A 9,020-nucleotide genomic window follows, 5' to 3' on the forward strand; every position below is an offset into this window, starting at 1 on the left:
GATCGGTTGGATCGTGAAGACGTACGACTATTTCCTCTACGTCGTGTCATCGCTTCCGCAGTCGGTCTGCGTTGGGTACGTAGACAACACTCTCCCCCTCGTTGCTATGCATCACATGATCTTGCGTGTGCGTAGGAAAATTTTTGAAATTACTACGAAACCCAACACAATTAGCTAGAGCAGCAGGTGCTGTAGCGAAACTCATTGCAAAAGAGGGTAAATCGGCCACTTTAAGATTACCATCTGGGGGGAATTTTCAAAGTATATATGCATTAAGGAGGGTGGAGTCAGGCTAGATCTATACTATAATATCCTTAATGTCTATAAGTGGAGTCCTCTTTTATGCAGGTTTCCACTTTATGCAATGATTTTAGAATCCGATTCAATAGAAAATGAGAAAATATGCAAACAAAATAGAGAAACAAATGTATATATATAGAGATTTCTGACATCTTATCCTCGTATTTTAAAATTATCAAATCGAATCTCAATTAAGAACCAATTCAAATTCATATAATAAAAGAACAAGGAAACACTACAGTACTCAACACAATTGCCACAAAATATACAAACTCCGAAATCAATACTATAATTAAGCAATTGTTTTCTTTTAATATCCTTTTCAAATCTCCAATCCACAACGGGTAAATCTATCGGACGCATAAAAAAACAAATCCTTTATAGGGAAGAGAAAAGTCAAGAAGCCTCTAATGACCAACATAAGGGAAAGGAAGAAAGAAAGATGCGCCAACTTGAGATTTTTTGGCATTATCATCACAAAGAAGATATTCCGGATTTTTCTTATTTGATATCTTCAAGGCAAATCGACCCAATTCAGTGGCTGATGAAGTTTTGAACCTTTTTTCTAATATTCGTTGAAAATTTTTGTGTTTCTGCTTGAGCCGTACGAGATGAAATTTTCCTTTCTTCGTTTTTTGATTCTCGTGAAGTGTCCTTCCTTCCTACAGCTGATAGGGAAAAATCGTTGTTTTTACGATCCCTATGTAGAAAGCCCTTTTTTCTAGTATTTACTAGAAAATTTGATCCTCTCTTTTTTTTCTTTCTATAGTGGAGATAGTCGCACGTAATGACAGATCACGGCCATATTATTAAAATCTTGCAGTAAGAAGGGGTTTCGTTCTAGTGCCCGGAAATAATATTCCAGAGCTTATTATTTATGTAAAAACAGTCAGCCAAAATAATTAATTGGAATTCCAATTAATCATTGAAGAAATTAAGAATGGATTAAATAAAAAATCCAAGTCTTAAATGAAAGGATCTGGTTGGAATCTTAAAGTGTGGTAGAAAGAACTACATATAGTTTTTGAACGCGCTTCAAATATTTGTTCCACTTTTGGAAGACCTTGCGGTATGTCACTAGATCTCGATTTTTCATATATAAACGTAACTAACCTATCTCCCTTGTAAAGGATTTCTCCATAATGGCCATTAACAGTTGCTCCTGTAGTGGCCAAATAAGGTTTAGCTGCTCTTATAACAAAGGAATTCATATTTACAATGAAAATTTCCGCAATTTGGACAGAAATGGAGTTGTTAGGTTGGGATCCTGGGTAGAAACTGGTGATATTTTAGTAGGTAAATTAACGCCTCAGATAGCGAGCGAATCATCTTATATCGCGGAAGCTGGATTATTACGGGCCATATTTGGCCTTGAGGTTTCCACTTCAAAAGAAACTTCTCTGAAATTACCTATAGGTGGAAGAGGGCGCGTTATCGATGTGAAATGGATCCAAAGGGACCCGCTCAACATAATGGTTCGTGTATATATTTTACAGAAACGTGAAATCAAAGTTGGGGATAAAGTAGCCGGAAGACATGGGAATAAAGGTTTTTAGTTTAGTATAGTTATTTAAAGAATAGATAGAAATAAGATTGCGTCCAATAGGATTTGAACCTATACCAAAGGTTTAGAAGACCTTTTTTTTATCTTCCTGTAGACCTTCAGAATAATTTTTTGGTTGTGCGAACCAAAAGGAATGGTGTTTTTGGGTTGTACCAAGTCTGAAACTGAGTGGATTTATTTTTTGTCCCATATTTTTCTATTCTATATTTTTTTTACTGGGAATTGAAATCTTAGATGGTGTCCGGATAGCCCAAAATGTCGATAGTTAGCTCTAGGTCTTCCGGTCAAAAAACAACGTCGATGAAGGCGTGTAGGTGCACTATTATGCGGTAGGGATTGCAATTTTTCTCGCATTTTCGTTTATGGTTCTATTTAAGAATGGGTATGCCATACACCCCGCGGGGATTGTAGTTCAATTGGTCAGAGCACCGCCCTGTCAAGGCGGAAGCTGCGGGTTCGAGCCCCGTCAGTCCCGAACTAGGGTTCAATGAATGGAGAAATTGATATTTCCTTTTTCCATAAAAAAAGGGGCAAGGAGCAAGATCTCGAAAATAAATAGACACTCAAAAAAAGTACATGCTCAAACATCATTAACTAACTCCTTATCAATCTCGATTCATTTCAATATGAGGGCAAGAATTGAACCGATTCAATTAATTACAATAGAACAATTACACAACAAAAGAGAAAAAAAAGGAGGTATTTGTTGGCAGTAGATGGATTTTACTAAATCAAAATTGCCACCTAACCCTATTTTTGCTATTGATAAGAGTGCTTATTATAAAAGAATTCTTGCAACTTTTTTCAAGAATTCTTTTTTGCATTTTTAGGTATAAAAAAACCATCCTAGTGGAGCTCGAAAATTGATGTGTATTCGAGTCATAGGAGCTGCTGGTAATCAGCGATATGCTCGTATTGGTGATGTTATTGTTGCTGTAATCAAAGACGCATTGCCCCAAATGCCTCTAGAAAGATCCGAAGTAATTCGCCTATATGGAAATGCCCGCTAAAGAGAAAATCTATTTGATTGTCTCTCGGCCAATATCGATTTTTAGAAAGAAAAAACAAGAATTTTCTTCTTTTTTTATTAACATTAAGAAAGACATGAAAATTCTCAATTCTCTATGGCGTCTAGTAGATAGAAACAAGAAAATCAGAAGAATCTTTTTCTCTATTCACTATCATTCCGCGTCTTTGACTTCTATTAGTTTCTTTTCTTCTTTAAGGCAATAGCTATAGTTTGATATAAGAATCCATTTCTCAAAGTAATGGAAACTATTTTTAATTTATTTAATATAAATAATAGAAAGTATAGAGAGGGTACAGAGGGTTGTACTTCTAGTTTCATCCATCTCATGCTCATCAAAAAGAATCCACTAACAAGGTTGATCAAGTCTTGTTAACAAACTCATTCCGATAATCATGAAACCGGAGAAATTTCGAATAACACTAAGTTACCTCAACGGGGATATGCACATCCCCAATAATAAGAATATCATATTTCTTCTTGACAGTAGGAAGAGGAAATTCAAAACCTCCAAATATAATCGATGTAATTTTTCCAATAGAGTTGATACTGTGAACTTGAGGTTGTTTCCTCGGAAAGTGTACCGTATGCTCATTACCATTAACATGAAAAGTGACATTGCCTTTGTTGCAATCAATAACAGCCCCTGCAGTATTAAGAAAAGGTCTTCCAAGAATAATAGACATACTATCATCCTCGGGAATATCAAGTATAACAAAGTCCATTAAAATAGTAACGTTTGCAACCACAACAGGCACATCCTCACAGATACCGACAGGTATAGCAGTTGATCTATCAGCCATTTGCAAAGATATTTCAGTAGGTGTCAACTTATTCAAGTCAAGTCTACGATATAAAGAGAGAGGCATAACACTAACACCGGCTCCAAGATCACATAAAGCAGTTTTAATATAATTTCTTTTAATGGAGCAAGGTATAGTAGGTACTCCGGGGTCTCCGAGTTTCTTTGGTATTCCACCCTTAAAAGTATAATTAGCAAGCATGGTGGAAATTTCAGCTTCCGGTATTTTTCTTTTATTGTTAATGATATCCTTCATATATTTAGCATAAGGATTTGTTTTGAGCACATCAGTTAATCGCATACGCAAAAAGATAGGACTAATCATTTCAGCAAAGCGCTCAAAATCCTCATCATCCTTTTTCTTGGATGGTTTCGAAGGAAAAGGCATGGGTTTCTGAATCCAAGGTTCCCTTTCTTTACCATGCTTCCTAGCAACAAAGTCTCTTTTATTATAACGTTGATTTTTTGATTGTGGGTTATCAAGATCAACAGCAGGTTCAATTTCTACATCGTTATCATTACTAGGTTGAGCATCATCATGAACATCATCATTAATATTTTTACTAGGTTCATGTTCATTACCAGATTGTGTTTCAGCATCATACATAGAAATATCATTTGGATTATCAGGTGGTTCAGCAATAGGTTCACTAGAAGTTTGCACAGTTCTATCATTTTTCTTCTTCTTCTTTTTAGAAGAACTAGGAACATCAATATTATTTCTTTGAGAATCTTGCTCGATTCTCTTAGGGTGGCCTTCAGGATACAAAGGTTCCTGAGTCATTCTACCAGTTCTAGTAGCCACTCTAACAACATAATCCTTTTTCTTACTATTCATTTCATCAAGCACTTATTTTTGAGCCTTAAGTACTTGTTCTACTTGAGTGGTAACCATAGAAGCATGTTTGCTAACAAGTTTAAGTTCACCTTTAATATCATCCATATAATCACCCAAGCGTCTAATCATATAAGCATTTTCTTTTAATTGTCTACCAAAATAAGCATTGAAGTCGTCTTGCTTAAACATAAAGTTATCAAACTCATCCAAGCACTGACTAGCAATTTTAGTAGGAGGGACTTCAGCTTTATCATATCTATAGAGAGAATTTACCATTACTACCTATGTCGGGATATTGGGATCAGGAGGTTCTTTAGTAAATAAAGAATTAAGATCATAAGTTTCTTCAACGGGCGGTGAATTAAGACCATGTATTTCTTCAATAGGAGGAAAATTCTTAACATCTTCAGCTTTAATACCTTTTTATTTCATAGATTTCTTTGCCTCTTGCATATCTTCGGGACTGAGAAATAGAACACCTCTCTTCTTCGGAGTTGGTTTAGGAATAGGCTCAGTAATTGGAGCAGGAGATGGCTCAGGAGCTGGCTCAGGAGCTGGCTCAGGAGGTGCCCAATTATTTTCATTTGTTAACATATTATTCAATAGAATTTTAGCTTCATCTGGTGTTCTTTCCCTGAAAAGAGAACCAGCACAACTATCCAGGTAATCTATGGAAGCATCTGTTAGTCCATTATAAAAGATATCAAGTATTTCAGGTTTATTAAGAGGATGATCAGGCAAAGCATTAAGTAACTTGAGAAGCCTCCCCCAAGCTTGTGGGAGACTCTCTTCTTTAATTTGCACGAAGTTGTATATTTCCCTCAAAGCAGCTTGTTGCTTATGAGCAGGGAAATATTTAGTAGAGAAGTAATAAATCATATCCTGGGGACTACGCACACAACCAGGATCAAGAGAATTAAACCATATCTTAGCATCACCCTTTAATGAGAACGGAAATATTTTGAGTATATAGAGGTAACGTGATCTCTCATCATTAGTGAACAGGGAAGCTATATCATTTAACTTAGTAAGATGTGCCACAACAGTTTCAGATTCATAGCCATAAAACGGATCAGATTCAACCAAAGTAATTATATCAGGATCAACAGAGAATTCATAGTCCTTATTAGGAACACATATAGGTGAAGTAGCAAAAGCAGGGTCGGGTCTCATTTTATCTCTAAGTGATTCTTTGTTCCATTTAATTAATAACCTCTTAAGCTCATATCTATCTTTGCAAGCTAAAATAGCGGCAGAAGATTCCATATCAAAAAGATAGCCCTCAGGAATAACAGGCATATTTTCATCATCACTATCATCATCGTATTCAGATTCAATAATTTCTTTTTCTCTAGCCCTAGCAATTTTTTCATCAAGAAACTCACTAAGGGGCACAGTAGTATCAGGCATAGAGGCAGTTTCATCATAAGTATCATGCATAGCAGAAGTGGCATCATCAATAACATGCGACATATCAGAACAAATAGCAGAAGCAGGTGTAGGTGTCGCAAACTTACTCATAACAGAAGGTGAATCAAGTGCAGAGCTAGATGGTAGTTCCTTACCTCCCCTCGTAGTTGAGGGATAGATCTTGGTTTTTGGATCTCTCAAGTTCTTCATAGTGTCCAGCAGATATAAATCCCAAGTGACTCAAAGAATAGAGCTATGCTCCCCGGCAACGGCGCCAGAAATTAGTCTTGATAACCCACAAGTATAGGGGATCGCAACAGCTTTCGACGGTAGAGTATTCAACCCAAATTTATTGATTCGACACAAGGGGAGCCAAAGAATATTCTCAAGTATTAGCAGCTGAGTTGTCAATTCAACCACACCTGGAAACTTAGTATTTGCAGCAAAGTGTTTATTAGCAAAGTAATATGATAGTGGTGGTAGCAGCAACAAAAGTAAAGACCGCAAAAGTAATGTTTTTGGTATTTTGTAGTGATTGTAACAGTAGCAGCAGGAAAGTAAATAAGCGAGAACCAGTATATGGAAAACTCGTAGGCACCGGATCAGTGATGGATAATTATGCCGGATGCGGTTCATCATGTAACAGTCATAACATAGGGTGACACAGAACTAGCTCCAATTCATCAATGTAATGTAGGCATGTATTCCGTATATAGTCATACGTGCTTATGGAAAAGAACTTGCATGACATCTTTTGTCCTACCCTCCCGTGGCAGCGGGGTCCTATTGGAAACTAAGGGATATTAAGGCCTCCTTTTAATAGAGAACCGGAACAAAGCATTAGCACATAGTGAATACATGAACTCCTCAAACTATGGTCATCACCGGGAGTGGTCCCGGTTATTGTCACTTCGGGGTTGCCGGATCATAACACATAGTAGGTGACTATAGACTTGCAAGATAGGATCAAGAACTCACATATATTCATGAAAACATAATAGGTTCAGATCTAAAATCATGGCACTCGGGCCCTAGTGACAAGCATTAAGCATAGCAAAGTCATAGCAACCTCAATCTCACAACATAATGGATACTAGGGATCAAACCCTAACAAAATTAACTCGATTACATGATAAATCTCATCCAACCCATCATCGTCCAACAAGCCTACGATGGAATTACTCACGCACGGCGGTGAGCATCATGAAATTGGTGATGAGGATGGTTGATGATGACGACGGCGACGAATCCCCCTCTCCTGAGCCCCGAACGGACTCCAGATCAGCCCTCCCGAGAGGTTTTAGGGCTTGGCGGTGGCTCCGTATCGTAAAACGTGATGATTTCTTCTCTCTGGTTTTTTCTCTCCGAAAGCAAATATATAGAGTTGGAGTTGGCGTCGGAGGGTTTCCAGGGGGCCCACGAGGTAGGGGCGCGCCCTAGGGGGGCGCCCCCCACCCTCGTGAGAAGGGTCTGGGGCCCCTGGTCTTCATCTTTGGTGAGGATTTTTTATTGTTTTTTCTAAGATGTTCCGTGGAGTTTCAGGTCATTCCGAGAATATTTGTTTTCTGCATATAAAACAACACCATGGTAATTCTGCTGAAAACAGTGTCAGTCCAGGTTAGTTCCATTCAAATCATACAAGTTAGAGTCCAAAACAAGGGCAAAAGTGTTTGGAAAAGTAGATACGACGGAGACGTGTCACTATTCTAATTATTTGAGTTCTTGTTCTAAAACAAATTGTTAGAGTTCTTTACCGGTACTCCGTATTAAATATATACCATCTATTTGTGGTGATCTAATGGCTCACATTGTGAGTTGTTTGGTACTTCACCGAATATGGTTTGAAGTTTTTTTAGTTGAAATATGGTACCTTCGTGTAAAGAGCGGAATTTATAATATTTTTTTGCGTGTGAAAAGAGTGTATATTGATTAAGTAATGAGTCTACACTCAGTTTCACAGATCATACATAAATCCTCTAGCCCAGAGCTAAACCAAATGGCCGTACGCTAGGAACAACGCCCCATATGCGCCATATAGTGACCGGAATTTATAATCTGGTAAGGGTAAAAGAAAATCTGGACTCTTAGAGCAACTATAACCAGACATCACAAATCTGAACCTCTATACGTCCGCGGATACATCCATGGACAGTGATCGGTCACCCTTCATCCATGGACATTGCAATCTTAGTCATCATTCCTTGATCATCATATCCATACTAGTGCATGCAACGTAAAATCCTATCCATGTGCATAGTTAAAAACAAGGAAACTAGCTACTCATCATCGGAAATGTTGATGAGGTCCTTGCCGGAGCCGCCAACCTTGTGGTCATTGCCGGTGTGGTGAAACTCTGGTGCGTCCTCCTCATCCACAAAGAGTTGCTCCCGCTCCATTTCCATCTCAAGGAGGAAGCGGCAGTTCGCCTCCATCTCCGCCTCAGACTGGAATGTTGGATGGCCTTGAGGATGGCATGTTGCCCCGCCGCCTCATGTGCTTGGGCGGCCTCAAACCCCACCAATGTGTCCTCCATGCCAAATACGGCCTGCTCCGGCATTGGATCCGCCTCGGCCCACTCCTCCTCTTCGTCCCACGGCTCCACCTCCTCCATCTTCGCATCCCACCACCTGCTCCTCCTTCGGAGAGTCAGAGGCACTGCAATGCAAGCAGCGCATCATGTCTCCGTCTCTGCTAGGATCGCCGCCTGGGGTTGCAGGGTGAGCATCTTGTAGTAGGTAATCTTTTTTCAGAACATGGCTACCGGCGAATGGCGAGGTTGAAGTTGAATGTGCGGTCAGGGTTACGGTGGCAGCATGGACTGGAGGGGGAGGGAGGAGATGGGGCGGCTAGGGTTGGGGCTCACCATCCAGCTTAAATAGCCAAGCTTGACCCTTTCTGCGGCGTGCTACAGCGGTGACATGAATGTGTACCAGTGGAGCTCCCGTCGAAACGATGGGTTTTTGCGTGTTTCTGCATGTGTTTCACCCATCAGTCCGACATGGCAGATGTTGCCGCCAGAGCTTGGATCAACTAACTCGGCGTTAACACACCACCAAAAGGTTAGGGAGGAAGGATGTGC

At 39.3% G+C, this 9,020-nt stretch overlaps 1 non-coding gene across 1 annotated transcript; it reads left to right on the forward strand.

The window, feature by feature from the left end:
* Positions 1-2,265: 2,265 nt before the first annotated feature.
* TRNAD-GUC lies at positions 2,266-2,339 on the forward strand. Its single transcript has one exon. It is a non-coding gene; the product is annotated as a tRNA-Asp (tRNA).
* The last annotated feature ends 6,681 nt before the right edge of the window (positions 2,340-9,020 follow it).

Source organism: Triticum dicoccoides, chromosome 6A, assembly GCF_002162155.2.
Source record: "Triticum dicoccoides isolate Atlit2015 ecotype Zavitan chromosome 6A, WEW_v2.0, whole genome shotgun sequence".
In the NCBI taxonomy this organism is placed as follows: Eukaryota; Viridiplantae; Streptophyta; class Magnoliopsida; order Poales; family Poaceae; genus Triticum; species Triticum dicoccoides.